Here is a 14,870-nt window from a genome sequence, read left to right on the forward strand (position 1 = left end):
CGGCGAGCGTATACAGCAGCGACTCCCTGCCAGGGACAGAAAGACCATCAGCCACCCTTTGCACACTCAGTTTAGTGGGCACTGCATACTCTTTAAGGGGAGAGTGGCAGTAAACCTAGATACTTTTGATCCTGCCGCAGGAAATCTTGGCTTATTTTAAAAGAAATTTGTCCCAATCTGCAGTCCAGAGTGAGAATTCCCATCTATAGGATGTGTCTATAGAAGGATGGGGAGGGGTGAAAAGCCCTCACCTCTTTTGTGCACCCTTATTTCAGTGTACGCTGAGTGAGGCCTTGCCCTCGGGACAGAGACGCATGAGGAAATGGACAACGTCCCTTGAGGTAGTGCAGCAAAAGCCAGAATGCACAGAAGTGCTACCTGGGGAAACCGACCATGAATATCACCTTAAACAAGGGAAAAGGCCTGAAAAGGAAGACTTCCAGGACAACGAAGGCTGATGGCAATCAGTAAAGTACAGAAGACATCTTTAATTTTACAGTGGAGGTGGTATCTCTTTCCTGACTACTCTTACCACCATTTGTTTTGCAGTGTCAGCCAAGTTGGAAGCTAAAGATGATCAGACCAATCACCTGTTTCTTGCCTGACATTTTCATTCCCTTTTCTTGAAGCAATTGCCTGAGAAATGGTCCCAGTCACAGACAAAAACACTGTCTTTCCTACAATGGCAAATCCCGCACAAGCACCAGTAGGTGGATTTCCCATTTGGTAGGCTGGCATGGGGACAGAAGAGATGGGGTTTGCACCCTCATCTGGCAGGTAAGGTGGGCACATGGCAAGACTGAGAAGAGAGATTGGGCATTTTGCATATTTCATAGGCCAGAAGGGCATAAACATACCAAATACATTCACCCACTAATTCCTGCACCAGGTCTTTAATTTCTGGAGGACCTTGAATATAGATCTTAAAAGTCATTCAACTCTTTCTCTCCCTGGATCCACAAAACTCAGCCCCTCTCACAAGCTGTGACGCATAGCAGTGGACAGGCTAAAAAGAAACCTCAGAGAAACATTAGCAAACAGCCAAATTTTGGATTTGTGGCGCTACTCTATTCTGAAGGGCATAAAGAGTTTGGGGACAGAGCTAAGAGAGGTCAACTGGTGATTTGTCTACAGACCATGCCGACAGTCAGAGCAGCAGAGCTCCTGCAGAACCTCAAGCTGCAGGCTTGTCTCCAACATCTCAAAGAACGCTTCAGCTGCAGCAGACACAAACCCAGATGCAACTGGTATAATCACCACCCCCCCCGTATTATCTTTGCAGGGTTGTATCTAATCCATGTGAACTCTGAGCATCCCCTCGCAATCACACCCCAAGTGCCTACTCTGACAATGTCACTTGGTGGCTCCGGTATCAAGAGCTTGTCAGCAACTGGGTGGTGTTGGCACTTAGATGGTTCTGCACGTAAGTCTGCTGCAGAAAACTCAGATACTGAGGGATGCGGCTACCTCCTCCTAGGTGGAAGCTGAGTGTCTGTTCTGCAGCTGATAACACACCTGAGCAGCTGAGGTCCAAAGAGGTGGACTGGCTCCTGCATCCATTTATAAATCTTATTCCCTGCCCTTAGCGGCTCTGAACGAGCCTCCTGCAAACACACAGCCCGCAGCCACAGGAAATTAAACCAGAGAGTGCCAGGTCTGGGTTGCCCTTCTGGTGCATGAATTGATTTCCAAACATTGCGTGTGGATCTCTGGAGGCTGATGTCTCCCATGGAGCTCCAGGATGGAAAACAGAGTATCCCTGTTCTGTCTGGGACACCATCTGGGGCTGATCATTAGGTCCAATGGGACTCTGGAACCTGCCGGGCCCCAGCCAGGTCCCACCGGTGGCACTGCACTGTGCCGTGTGGTTACACTGGGTCGTTGGGCGTGAGCCTTCAGCACTCGGCTGCCAACAGGAGCAAAGCTGGCGGGTGCCCACCAGATATTCCTCACTCACCGTAGGGCCTATGAAAGGTGGAAAAGCGCTTTTTCCTGTGGAAAAGCAACCGAGAGCACAACAACAAGGATAATCCTCTAGGTGGCATCCAGAATCCCCAAACTTCACACAAAACTTTTCCCGGGGTTGCGTGCAGCCTTGCCCTCAGCCTTCGGGATACTCGGCAGTGCCAGCTGTCACTATAGCTAATAACAATCACACCTCTGCCGCTTCTTCATCTGATGCCAAGCCCTCGGCAGCTTAAAATGAGTTCATTCAAAGGCAATCAGGTCTTAGGAAAAAGCAAAAGGTCTAAGGAAAGAGCAAACAGTGCTTTGCAGGAATATTCCTCTGTGTTAGAAACTTTCCTCATACATATTAGGAACTGTGTGATACCAGCGAATCAGGGTTAGGAAGAAAGAAGGTATTTATGAAGTGATTGTGGCCTTTCCTAATAGCATATTTTAATATCACATAGGAATGAAGTAGAAAAAACTCTGCCTCGCTCTGTTAATTATGGTTATTCCAGTGCAGCCTGCGAATCCAGTGCCTTGTCTTTAAGACTGTCTACTTCCAGGTGTTTCAAAGGAAGATAAAAAGCCCGCAGAGAGGATAATTACGGAATAACCTTTCCCTGTGGAAAGTTTTCTCCTAATGTGCTTAGTTATGTCATGAATCACAAATGCTGCTAACTCTTCTAAACTTGTGTATCTATCATGTGTATATACTGCCTGTTGTCATTTCCATTGTTCACGGTCACATCCAGGGTGAAATCCTGGCCCTACAGAAGTCAGCGCAAGTTTGCCGCAGCAGAACCAGGACGTGACTCCTCGCTTTTTTCAGGACTCTTTCCAGGTCTTGGCTCCAAAGCTGCACCGTCACTATTCCCACAGCTCAGTCTGAGCTGCGTGGGTGTATTAAAACACCCGTAAAACGAGACCAAAATGTTTCTGAAACGCAAAAACATTATCGGTAGGGTCATTTCTTTCTTATTCCGTGATTTCTGCACCACCTAAGACAAGCTGTGAACCCCATTCTGTCAAGCTCATACCTATACACACATCCTTACTGAGCCAAGATGCAGGACAAACGCTGAAGGCTGGAGCTCTGCGCTGGCAGCGGCCACTTCTGTCTTCTCTCCAGTTCTGCGCTAGCTTGAACGAGCTGAAAAGAAACAGAAGCTTCACAGGCAGTTCAGCGCTTGCTCCTTGCATCAAACTTTCAGAGCATCAGAGGAATGCTACCTCACGGTTCCGAATTTCCTGTATATGCATGAGTTAAAATAACAGATGATAACAAGCCAGGGAATTAATGCTGGGGACATTTCATTTTCATTCTTTCGGTGAAGATCCATTTTCCTAAACAATTTTGATACTGAAAGTTGCTAGCTATGAATCTTGTTTTCAGACACACTGCTTCGCCTGCGGCAGGTGCTCCGGTACCTTTAACTCACTCTTTTTCGAAACTAGAGCTGACGAAGAGCTCTCCCGGTCCCTTCGGGGTGCAGAGCAAGCCACAGCCCTTATCTCTGCCTTTAAATCCTCTCTTTTCTGCCTCCCCCGGTGCTGGCTGCCCTGGCAGCGCAGCCGAGTGCCGCCGGCCGCCCCCCGCACACATCGCCGCGCCTCGCCTCTCGCTTTTACACCCGCGGCGGGCGCCAGCCTGCAACGGGGGGGGGGGGGGGGGGGTTCGCATCCAACGCGGGGCTCCCGGCCGGAGCTCAGTTCCACGCAAGGTTGTCCCGAGTGCCGCCTCCCTGACGGCGGCGGGAGGCGGCCGGGAGCGGGATCGGGATCGGGAGCGGGACCGGGACTCATGTGCCGCCGGGGCGGGACAGGGCGGGCTCCCGTGATGGCGCCGCAACGTGATGGCGGCGGCGCCGCCGCCGTCCCCCCTCCGCGGCGGGCGGGGGGGCCTAGTCCCGCCTGCGGGTTGCGGAAGGGAGCGGTGCTTCGAGGCCCTCGCTTTTGGGGGTGGGCGCAGGTCGGGCCCCGGAGCCCTTCCCCGGGAGAGCTGCGTGGGGGTGCCGGGGGTGGCAGCGGGGTGGTTTCCCGCGCAGAGCAGAAGGCGGGCGCTCCCTCAGGGGCAGACCTCGGCGCTGAGGGAGCGGAGGAGGGACAGGCGGCCGGGGCGGGTGTGTGTGTGTGGGGGGGACACACACAGGGGTCCAAAGGAGAGCCCCCGGCCGGGTGTCTGTGGCAAGGCAGCGGCCCCGTTGGCTTGGCAGGGGTTCGACGCCGAGCAGCTTGACGGTGTCCCCTCTGTTGTGGGTGGAAAGGTGCTGAGAGCGCTTTCCTGGATGTGGGTGGTGGTGGGGCCGGGGGCTGTTGGGGGTCTGGGCAGGCTGAGGTGCTGCTGGGGTACCTGAGCCCCGCCGGGTGTGGGTGTCTAAGCCGAGCTCGGGTGCCTGTGGGTGTTGGTGATGACTCTCGCGGTGAGCGCACGTGCTACGTCAGCGGAGGCACCAAGAAGGTGCTACTGTGATGGTCACGTACATTTGTGTATCATCATGATCAACACTGTATTTTCCTGAGTTTTAGTAATCTTTAGCATTTCTACAGAAGTAAAGTGTTTCCATGTTTTAATTTCCCAGTTACCCTCAGAAGACTTGTGAGGCAGGCTGAATAATTCCTTTGTGGCGAGGTAGGTCTATATTATTTACGCCGTTTTTCAGGTTATGATACACAGGCAGAAGCGGGCAGGGGTTTTGTTAGCATTGGGGCAGCTCCATCTTTGGAGTTTCCGTTTCCGAATTTGAAAGGCCTGCTTGGTTTTATTCTTCTGGGTTCTATACTGGTGTTCAAGAGCAGGAAGAGAGGGAAGACCTGGAGAAAGGCTGTGGTTTTCTTTAGTTTGTTTACAAACCAGGCAGAAAAGTATTATTAGCGATCAGAAAGATTAAGGGTTTGACTGAGAAAGGGATAAAAATATTAATTATATGAGAACATGACTTGTTAAATCAGGCAGCGGGGCCCTTTCTCCCATCTTCCTCCACCCACAACGTATAAGATTTATGTCATACTTTCATATTCCACCCCTGAGCATTACCGCTGCAAAGGCAATGCCAAAACTTTGCTTTATATGTCGCCTTTCAAAACCATCTCTAAACTCTTGCAGGGGAAACTGGACGGGGCGTTTTGCATTTCCATGTGGATCGTGACCGTGCCCAGGGCGGGAGAGCTCTTGCAGCCAAACCCAGCAGCAAGGAGGGGGACAGAGCAGAGCCCGGTGATGTTCCTTCACATATCCCAGCCAAGGGGGGTATGCAGCCCGCTGGTAGCACTGGCCACATCATCACCTTGTCTGCCTTCAGTAGCAGAAGCTGGCATGCTTAACCACGTGGTGTGGGGACAATGTTGAGCCTTTGCCATCAGAGGAGCCCACAGCTTTTTCCAGCCTCCATATAACCCTTCCTCGAGCCCCTCATGGCATCCTTACGTGCCCCCACCTGCTGCCCCGAGTGCCCTTGCTGCGCACACCGACGGCAAACAGTTGTACCCCAACACAGGGAACGACTCCGCTGGGGCTGTGTGTGGGAGACTGAGCATCAGAGGCCAGTAGAGGGCTGTAATACCCCCCTGAGCCCTCTCACCCGTGGAATGGGGAGACCCTTTTTGCTCCATTTTCACTGCAGGTGCTCTGGTGGTAGTCCAGCATTTCCGTGTCGAGGCTGGAAAAGGAGAGATTTCTTTTTTAAGGTTTAACGGCCATTTTGAATGTTAAGAAAACCCGCTTCTATCTGTGTTGTTACGTCTTGCAAAGTGTTTTTTGTTGTCGTTCATCTTTTCAGAAAGCCTCGTGTTTTAAGCAGTTTTTTTCTTGAGGTTGTTCCTTTGTCATATCACAAACTATGGAACCATGTGTTTTGCTGGCAGCATTTGTTTTTATTGTAGTCTAGGTAGAGTAATTTCCTAGGGAAGTAGCAATGCCACTTATGTTAGGGCTCAGTTTGTTTCACGGAAAATTGAACTTTTTGGAAACAGAATTCTGGTTTTTCTTACTGCATTTTTTGGGGGGGAAGCTCAAATTAATAATACAGTTTCTGGCATAGCTGCGTGTAATCGTGTGCCTTATCTTAGGCACGTGGATATATTTGTGCCAAATGCTGTGAATCATCTTTTTAGCTGTTTCAAATCATGATCTGAGTTTTCATAAGATTACAAAGGCAATTCATGTTTAAGCATCGCCTCATTCTCAAGGTTCTGCTTTTGGTTTGCAACATGCTTTTTACAGCAGGGATTACTCTCCAGAGGATTACTCTCCAAGTTAGGCTTGCCATCCATTCTGAATTTCTGAGATCACACATCCTTTGACGTCTCTCGCTCTCAACTTGATACCCAGCTACTGCTTTGCAATTCGTTGATGGTGGGCAAAGACAACGGGATGACTCAAGGGCTTGCAGCAGAAAGAAGGCTGTACGTATGTGTTTGTCTTCCAGTCACGTACTGGTTGCATCCTCCATATCCTTTGATCCATCGGGATCGGCACTTTGAGATACGATGCTGTCTTTATAGTTCTAGATGGGAAAAGTAGGTTAAGAAAGGCAGGAGCACCGACACAGTAGATCTTTACAAAGATATTTTTTTCTCAGTTGTGGTTGTGTAGAGTTTTGCAGCTTCCTATTTTCATGCATACCAATAAGAATTAAATAATAATAAAAAATAGAATGTTTGTATTCCTGGACATTGTGTGACAGCTCAAACCAAAAGCTGAAGAAAAATGAAGGATGATGGGTTTGGTGGGAAAGGATTGTTAACTTAAGGCAAGTGTGATAAATGTGAGGAGTGACAGCCACATTATTATTATATCAGTTCTGGTCTCTGTGCAAAGCTAAGGGCTTATATTTTCTGTAACTTGTAGCCTTTATGAAGTGCTAGTGAACCAAAAGACAAATTGCTGCAGGACGCCAGAGCTCTCTAATAGTGTGTGCCTTGAAAAATGTAACTAAGTTCCTATTTTCAATTAACTCTATAAGTGAAAAGATAAATGGAGGGAGAAGAATCACTGCTCCATTTTCTATTCACCTGTTCACTGGAGATTAATTTTCAAATAGGCTTAGGAGTATTGACTATAACATAAACCCCAGACATAAACACAGGAAAAATTGAGGGCTAGACAATCTTTTATACTCCATTTATCCTCTTACACCGCATTTAAAATTCAGTCACAGAAACTAGACCCTGTAAGATTTTGAGGGCATAGGAAAACTCCAGACTTTTTCCTCAACCTCCACCCCAGAAAACAGGTTTTCTGTTAGTTTTCATATGTGCAGTGTACCTCACTTATTGAAGCAAAGCTACCTTTACTTTCTTAAGAGTGAGAAGGATGTTCTGTGTAATTTAGTTAGCATGTAGAAAATATAGCTAAGTATATTTCTTAGCAAGTATGCCCTGTATTAGAGGTGAAGCAGTTACATGGCCTTTTGCCTGATGACATATCCCTGAGCAGGGAGAGCAAGAACAAATATTGAAAAAGAAAGCATATGTATAAAAAAAGAGGAAGGTTACTGCTATAAATATCAAAAATACTTATGCAGATGTAACATAGATGCTAGTGCAGGGAAAGCCAATACTGTATGGAGGAAAAGAAAAACGATTGGTTGTATGAAGAGGTGGTCAATGCAAAAGCATAGCTAGGAGCCTCTGTTTTGGGAGGGAGGTGGGAAGAGCCCTCTCTGCAGGGAGGAAGAAGGGGATGGTTACTGTGGGTGCTTATTGTGAAGAGAACTGGTGGTGTAGGTGGCTTCAGCCTGGGAGGGAGTGACTGCTCATGAGACAGTCAGGACCCCCAAATTGCAGTTCGTGGTGCCCCATAGGTGAGACAACCTTGTGGTCTAGCTGAATTCAGTATTGCACGATGGAGGACAAGGAGGGCTGGGAGGGCAGGACAAACAGAGAAAGGGTGGGTTTCCTGTAGAGAAGTGTGGTATCAGCTGGCTGGTTGCTTTGTCAGCTCAGCACCCCCACCCTGCCAGTGTAGCACAGGCAGCTCAGGGGAGCAGTGATGTCCATGCCCACCCCTCCACGTTGGTGGAGAGGAGCTGGAGAAGGACTGGGGTGGTCTGTCTGCTAGAAGGTAGGGACAATGCGCTACCATGCCAGAGCTGCTGACCCTCCAGGGCAGGTTTGCTGGGCACTGGCAGGATGTGGCAAAGCAGAACCTAGGTGAAAGATGTCAACCCAAATCGACATCTCCTTCACTCCTGTGCTTCTCTGCTGGTGCTGCACTTGGTGCTCCCTGGTGCCCTGCCACATGGTCTTGCAGGTTGGGAGAGCCAGAGAGGAGAGTTCGTACACCAACGGGAAAGGCAGGCAGAGAGCGCTGACCATCATGAACCTGCCCTGCTCTCCCCAGTGCTCTCCGGCAGGACAGCTGAGAATCAGGCAAACGAAGGCAAAGGTGTGGGAGAATTTGCTATTCACTCCTCCCCGTGGCCACAGGGCTTCCCTGTAACTGTGAGTCTTTGAAGGGGATGCTTGGACCTGCTCTGTACCACCCCTGAATCAAATTTCAGTGTTCAATCTTTGAGCAGCAAAGTTCAGTCATGCCTGCCTTTTGGTCAGTTTTTTCTCAAGTGACAAGCAGCAAGACTATGAAACAAAGCTCCATAAATTAATAGCATACTTCTGGAGAGGAGTTCTTGAGCTATATATTGTAATTCCATCTGCCTTCATTCACTTCCATGCAGAGATGTCAAAGGAGTAAGCAGGAGATGGAAACAGTGCTCCTGAGCCTTTGCTTTTCTTCTTTCCCTTTTTGGGCAGCAGGTGCTATAGCTAATCTAGATCTAGGTATTACCTGTTAGGTATATTGTGTAAAGGAGTATGCAACGTCTTAGCTGTTGTCAGACCAAAGAGCACACACATCAGGAATATATACGGTGCCCAAGGAGGCCTGGGCACTGGCATGACCTGTTGCTCCTCAAAGCTGGTGGATACTGAGCCATGTGCTTAAAAGTGGTTAGAGGACAACTGCCAGACAAACGGCCTGACCACTTAGGCCTTGTTTCCTCAGGAGACAGGGAACAGGAGAGTGATGTCAGCTGTAGTTTGCATGTTTGTTCCTTTCTTAAAAATGGTCTTATTTTAACGTGTACTTCCAATGTCGTAATCCAGAATTTAACCCATTATTTAGGGTGAAAGCTACTGTGTGATGTTCCCAGTGAGTTCTGGAGAGTCTCACAGACCCAGCAGATACAGAGAAAGTGAATTTCTATAAATTGGTTTTGTAAAGAAAGCTTTCCGGGTGTCTGCAAGTCTAATCATTATGGAAATCCAAAGAGTCTCACTAAGATGCAAAGGTCATTTGGGGGCCAATAGTGTCAAGTGGTGGAAGGAGGGAAATTTTGCCAGGCAGGCTTTGGCCCATGCTTGTCCTGCAGCAAGAGGTGGTCCACAGCTTCTGTCTGTTTCCAATCCGACATCCAAATTTACCCAGAGAAGCTGTGGATGCCTCATCCCTGGAAGCATTCAGAGTCAGGTTGGATGGGGCTTTGAGCAACCTGGTGTAGTGAAAGATGTCCTTGCTCATGGCAGGGGGGTTGGACTAGATGATGGTCTTCAAAGGTCCCTTCTGACCCAAACCATTTGGTGATTCTAAATTTAACAGTATTTTTTGCCCTTTTTTTCCACTCTCCCAAAGCTGGTAGGAGCCTTAAGGATGTGGGAAGACCAAAGGGTTTCAGTCATTTTCTCTCAGATGGACACCAGTGCAACCAAAGCTCCGTAAGCATCAGAAGCGATGAACCTGCTTCTTAAGGATTTGAGTCCTTTGCCCACTCTCTGGCCCAGTGAGCCGAGACACACGTGATCTGTGGCGAGCCTAAAACTATGCATGCCTTGCCTGACCAGCTGGATGCCACCAGGTTAGAGTATGTGACTGAGCTCTGTTTGCCTTCTGCACTGGCACTTTAATTTGGGTGCATTTCCTTTATTCAGCTGCCAGTTTTCACAAAACTTGTGAAAACATCATTTTCTTTGATATTTCTTCCCTTCTACCAAACGCACCAACGTATTCCGAAACTGTGAGGAGAGGTTTGACAGCAGGGTGAATGAGGATAAGTCTCACTTGCTTTGGAGAGCGGGCAAAAATGGCAGCTGATTAGGAATGTGACAAATGCAGCATGTTATGGCTGTTATTTGTTCCCCATGCCTCCTTTTTCTGATTCATCCTGTATATATGTATATATGGGCATGAAGCCATGAAAAATAGGATGTAAGTTAGAGTGTCTCAGTGTCTCTAATGTTTATCTGGGAGGCCTGTGAGATCTGAGGAGCACAACATGGCCGAGGTCTCCCTGCTGGGGACACAAGTGGTCATGGTTATCCTAGATCTTCTACTGCTTGCTCTCGCAAACTGGGGTATGAACTTCTAGTGTATCACTCATTCCTGGTCACCTCTAGTCCGTAAGTGTTAGCTTGCTCTCTGGCTTGGCTTTAGTGTGGGCCAGATTGCATGCTCTGAGGTGATGCCCTGCCGTGGTTTGGGGGACCATGTGCCAAGGGCCATTTCCGACTGGCACTCTGGATGGGAGTGCATGAAGTTTGGTGCCCTCTCTGCAACACAGTTCTTCAGCCCTACGTCAACGGGCTTTGCACCCTCAAACACCTGTACATGCTCTCATGACATGCTCCAGGGTGTGCAGCACTTCCCACTTTGAACCGAAAAATAAATAAATCAGGTCTTAGGAGTACCATACAGGGCTCAGTGGGCCAAACGCTACGCTGTGGGGATGTAGGCAGCGTGTGCTGCTTAGTCTCGCAACCACAGAATGGTCCCTGACCCCATTTAACTTAATGTTGTAGGTGTTGCCTGTGTCTCTCTACCTCTGTTTTGTTAGCGGTAAAGGTGGGCTGCACATACTCCAAACTTTATTCGAAGCGAAATGAGGCTGTTCAACTGTGATCATGGATTTGTAAGACCAAAGTGTGCTTGAGCAGTTACCTGTAATAGCACAAAAAAGCCTATCTAAATGTTAATCAGAGTATTTCTTTTGGCAACCTCAACAGCTAAATAATTTTTCAGTTAAATAATAATTAAGGTGCTGCATAGGGCAATTTAGACCAGCACTAATTCTCTGAGATTTTAAACCCTTGGCGATAAGGGTGCTTGGTGCGCATGCTGCCAGTGCCCTTTGCGGGGGAGTTGACTCATCACGAGGAGGGTGTGCTGGGCTGCAAGTTGCCTCTGGAAGGGCATTTACTCATGTAGGACTCCATGGTAGGCCTATATGAGAGAGCCTTGTGTGGGCTTTAAGTCAGATGTGAGCTGTGCTTCCATGTTAGAGTGGTGCGGTGCAGACCTGAGGTGGTGGACCCTGTCTTGTAGCTGGGCTTGTACAGGGTGGCCTGGCCCAGGAGGTCTTTCTCAGCTGTCTGAAAACTACAGAGAAAGACTTGAGTTTTTAAGTATGGTGCAGCTTCCGGAGGAAGAAATGAACTTGACATGGAGTGATGAAGCTGGCCTCCTCCGATCTCTCCTCTGACCTAAAACTCTGGGAAGTGTTCTCATTGTAGTTATTATCCAGTAATTGCATGTTTTCCTACGTACTACACAGAGTGCCAAAACCTCAAGGATCAGTGTTTGCTACACTGTAGAAAACATTTGTTAAAAGTATGATGTCTCCTCCAGCATGGGATCTGGGTTCAAAGTTGTTGGTCAGTGTTTGTAGCTCTGTTCACACCCCTGTTTGTCATTATGTCTGCAGTTAATAGCTGGTCATACTTTAGCAGAGTAGATGTGGTATCTCTCACATATTGATTTTCTGCTAAAAGGGCTGTTTACTATGTGGGGTGGCGTGAAATGTACCATATAAACATAGGAGAAAGCCTAAACCCAAGAAAGGCCATAATTCAGAGACTGTACTGCATGCCATCGTTCACCATGACTTGGATTAGGCCTCTGAGTGACTTGGGAATGAAACTGAATTCCCCAAAGCCAGTGTGGGTGGGATGGATCAGTGTAAAAGGGACTGGAGGGGGAGAAGTACATGGTGAAGAGGTGACTTGCTGTTTCGTACAAGCTAGGGACTGCGAGAAACAGGAGAGATCCAACAGGACAGACCAACCTTTCCAATGTGGTGGGCTGCCTGGTGCCTCCAGCTGGGGACTGCAGGGGCCAGCTTGGGTGGTCATCTGGCATCACCTGGGGCCTGATAGTGAGGGACGGAGCTCACAATGCAGAGCTTCATTTTGTTTTGTGATTTTTTTAAATTTTTTTTTTCCTGGTAAAGGCACTTGGTTTTGGTCAGTCAGAAGAGCAAAGGCTTCTGTAATCTCCCTACCATCAACGTAGCCCCAGGTCTATCAGGTCTTTGAAGAAAGACCTGGTACTCAGAGATGCGTCGGGGCTCTCGTTGGGGCCAGTACTGACGTCACTGGGAGAGCCTCTGCTCAATTTTGACCCTTTTCCAGCAATTTTGCTTACAGCTGGGGCCAGGGCGGGCCTGCTTTTGGTCACCAAGCTGCATCTGTGGCCATGCTGGCTGAAGGGAGATCACAAGCGCTTGAAGTCTGCGTGCCTCAGCACGGTGCCTGACGGCCAGCAGGTAAAAGAGCAGAGCTTTCCTCCTTGCGTAATGCTACGCCATTAGTTGCGCGGTGGGTGTTTTATGCTTTCCTCTGAAGCATCTGGCACTGGTCACTGTCTGAGACGGGACGCTGGGCTGGATGAAGGATCGGTCTGCCCCGGCGTTGCAATGCCAATGTTGCTGTCTCCCTGGTGGGCTAGCGTCCTGTGATATCCTTCCAGCTGGTAATGTGCCCAGGACAGAGTTTTAGCACCATCCACCACTCGAGGTGCTTGCAGCCTCGGTGTAGTATTACCAAAAATAAAGCTGTTTGAATGAAGCAAGTGTTTGGAAATGAGCTGTCTCTCTCCCGCTCTCTTTCTCTCTCCCCCCGAGGGTGGCAGAGCGTGCAAGAGCAGAGGGAGGAGAGGAGCTTGGCGAAGGCTGACCAGGGCATGAGGCCTCCCTTTTTTCCTTCCTTCTTCTCCTTGGGGAAACACAAATGAACGCTTAGGCCGCATAGAACATGCTCACCAAAAAACCACCGTAATGGCTTCATCTGCAAAAAGAGCTCTCAGGATCAGTTTCCCATCCCTTAACCCATCACCTGACACGTTGAAAGAGAAGAAGAGAGTCAGGAGCCAAACACAACATTAATCAGATTAGGACCTTTCTTGGGACTTCTTTATTTTTACTTTTGTTTCCCCATTTCAGTTACTTACCTCATTTCTCCTGAACACCAGGGGCAATAGCCCAGACAATGGACTGTAACATCCTTCACAGGGTAGATTTTCTAGTCTCCAGCCCAAATGTTTACTCCTGGTTCTGGCTAGTCCCCAGCTGAAGCAGTTAGCCGGTTGGCTGGACATCTCTTCATACAGCTTACGCTTTCATCAGGGGCTGGAGTGAGCCTGTACCGTCAAGGGAGACGGCAGATTTTTTTTATCCTGTTTTCACATTACGCGCTCTGAAACAGCTCAGCTGGGACAAGTTGAGTCTTGGGGGCATGTGCATTGCTGTAGAAGTGTCAAGGAAGATTAAAAACAGGCACAGAAGTATGACTGCTAGGCTAACCTCCAGAAAATGCTAGGAGGGGAGCTTTTTGTCTCAGTGCTAGGTAGAAGGAGGTTAGAAACTGAGCAAAGACACTGTCTGCTGCCCTTTCATTCCTACAGTGTGTCTGGAGGTTACAGGCTGGATATACATGCTCTGTAATAAAAGAGACAAGCATAAGCCAATTTTTCCCTTAACAGAAAAAAAAGGCACAACATTCAGCTAACTGTTCAGGCTAGAAAATGTCACGGCAGTGGTGGTAGTATCAGTTTATTAGCACAGGTATGTGATGGAAATACCATACTGATGCTTCTTTCAGTGTTGTCCCTGAGCTCCCTGTCCAACTGAGCAGAAGAGATGGATGCGAAATGACATCAGCATCGTTCAGTCAAAGGGTGATGGGCGGGAGATGGGAGTAAGGGGAGGTTAGATTAGCCTGCTAGCATTTCGAGTGTATTAAGGCAGAGGTGAAGGGGGGAGTGGTTCACATGGCACATTGTGAGTAACGAGGAGCCAAAGACTGGGATATAGGATATACAAAAGGAAAGTTTAGTCTCAGTTTCAGGAAAGATGTTCTGTCAGCTGTTATATTGTTGACTAGTTTCCCAGGGGAGATCACAAGGACAGGATTTTTTAAAACCAAACGGGGCAAAGAATGAGAAAATTCATAAACGAAACCAGTCCCAAACTGGCCCCTGCGTGAACAGCCAAGGTCCCTTCCCTTCTTTTCTGCCTTCTGTCGTTCTTGCTGCCCAGTTAATTCCTCCGCATTAACCCTTGTTTGTATGAACAGCCACAGTGTATCAGATGCCTGATAACATGGCATGTCCTCTCCCACTTGTCACACTTTCCTCCTGCTCTGTACTCTCCGTTCTCCTTCCTACGCTTGCTCTCTCATCCTCTCCCACCCTACTACCTGCCCCCAGGGACTGAGCTGGCTCTCCTCCCTCTTCTGGTTCCACCTTTCCCCAAATTTTTGTGAGTTTCTTACTGCGGAGGACTGCAGCGTGCTGTGTTCCCACAGTAGTGGGTCACTATGCAGGAGACAGGGTTTTTCATCCCTACAGCTCCATGCACCTGGCTAAGAGCTGGGACAACTGTTATCCACATTTTGCTTATACGCGGAAGCTGAGAGGCAGCCAAGAGAAGAGGTTTACTTGAAGTGGCACGCTCAGGCCAGGAATGGTCTGACTCAGTTCTCTGGTATCCCATCCCAAATCCTTTCCACCGGCCCGCGGTTCCCGCACTCCTGTCTGACCTATCCGTCAGGAAAGTCTGTAATGCGAGAGCGCTCCCAGCATGTTAGGCAGTACAGAGGAAAAAACATGATACAGAGGGAGATTAGACTTAGGTGTGATGCTGGAAACTTCCCAC

The 14,870-nt window shown here is 48.6% G+C and overlaps 1 long non-coding RNA gene across 1 annotated transcript in view; it reads left to right on the plus strand.

Moving 5' to 3' along the window:
• The first annotated feature begins 3,795 nt into the window (after positions 1 to 3,795).
• The window catches only part of LOC128143620 (uncharacterized), a 54,999-nt gene continuing 43,924 nt past the window's right edge, over positions 3,796 to 14,870 (plus strand). The window contains exons 1-2 of the long non-coding RNA XR_008235819.1: positions 3,796 to 4,214; positions 4,530 to 4,583. This is a non-coding gene — a long non-coding RNA (uncharacterized LOC128143620). The remainder of the gene's footprint in view (positions 4,215 to 4,529; positions 4,584 to 14,870) is intronic.

The sequence above is a fragment of the Harpia harpyja genome, chromosome 6 (assembly GCF_026419915.1).
Source record: "Harpia harpyja isolate bHarHar1 chromosome 6, bHarHar1 primary haplotype, whole genome shotgun sequence".
NCBI lineage: Eukaryota > Metazoa > Chordata > Aves > Accipitriformes > Accipitridae > Harpia > Harpia harpyja.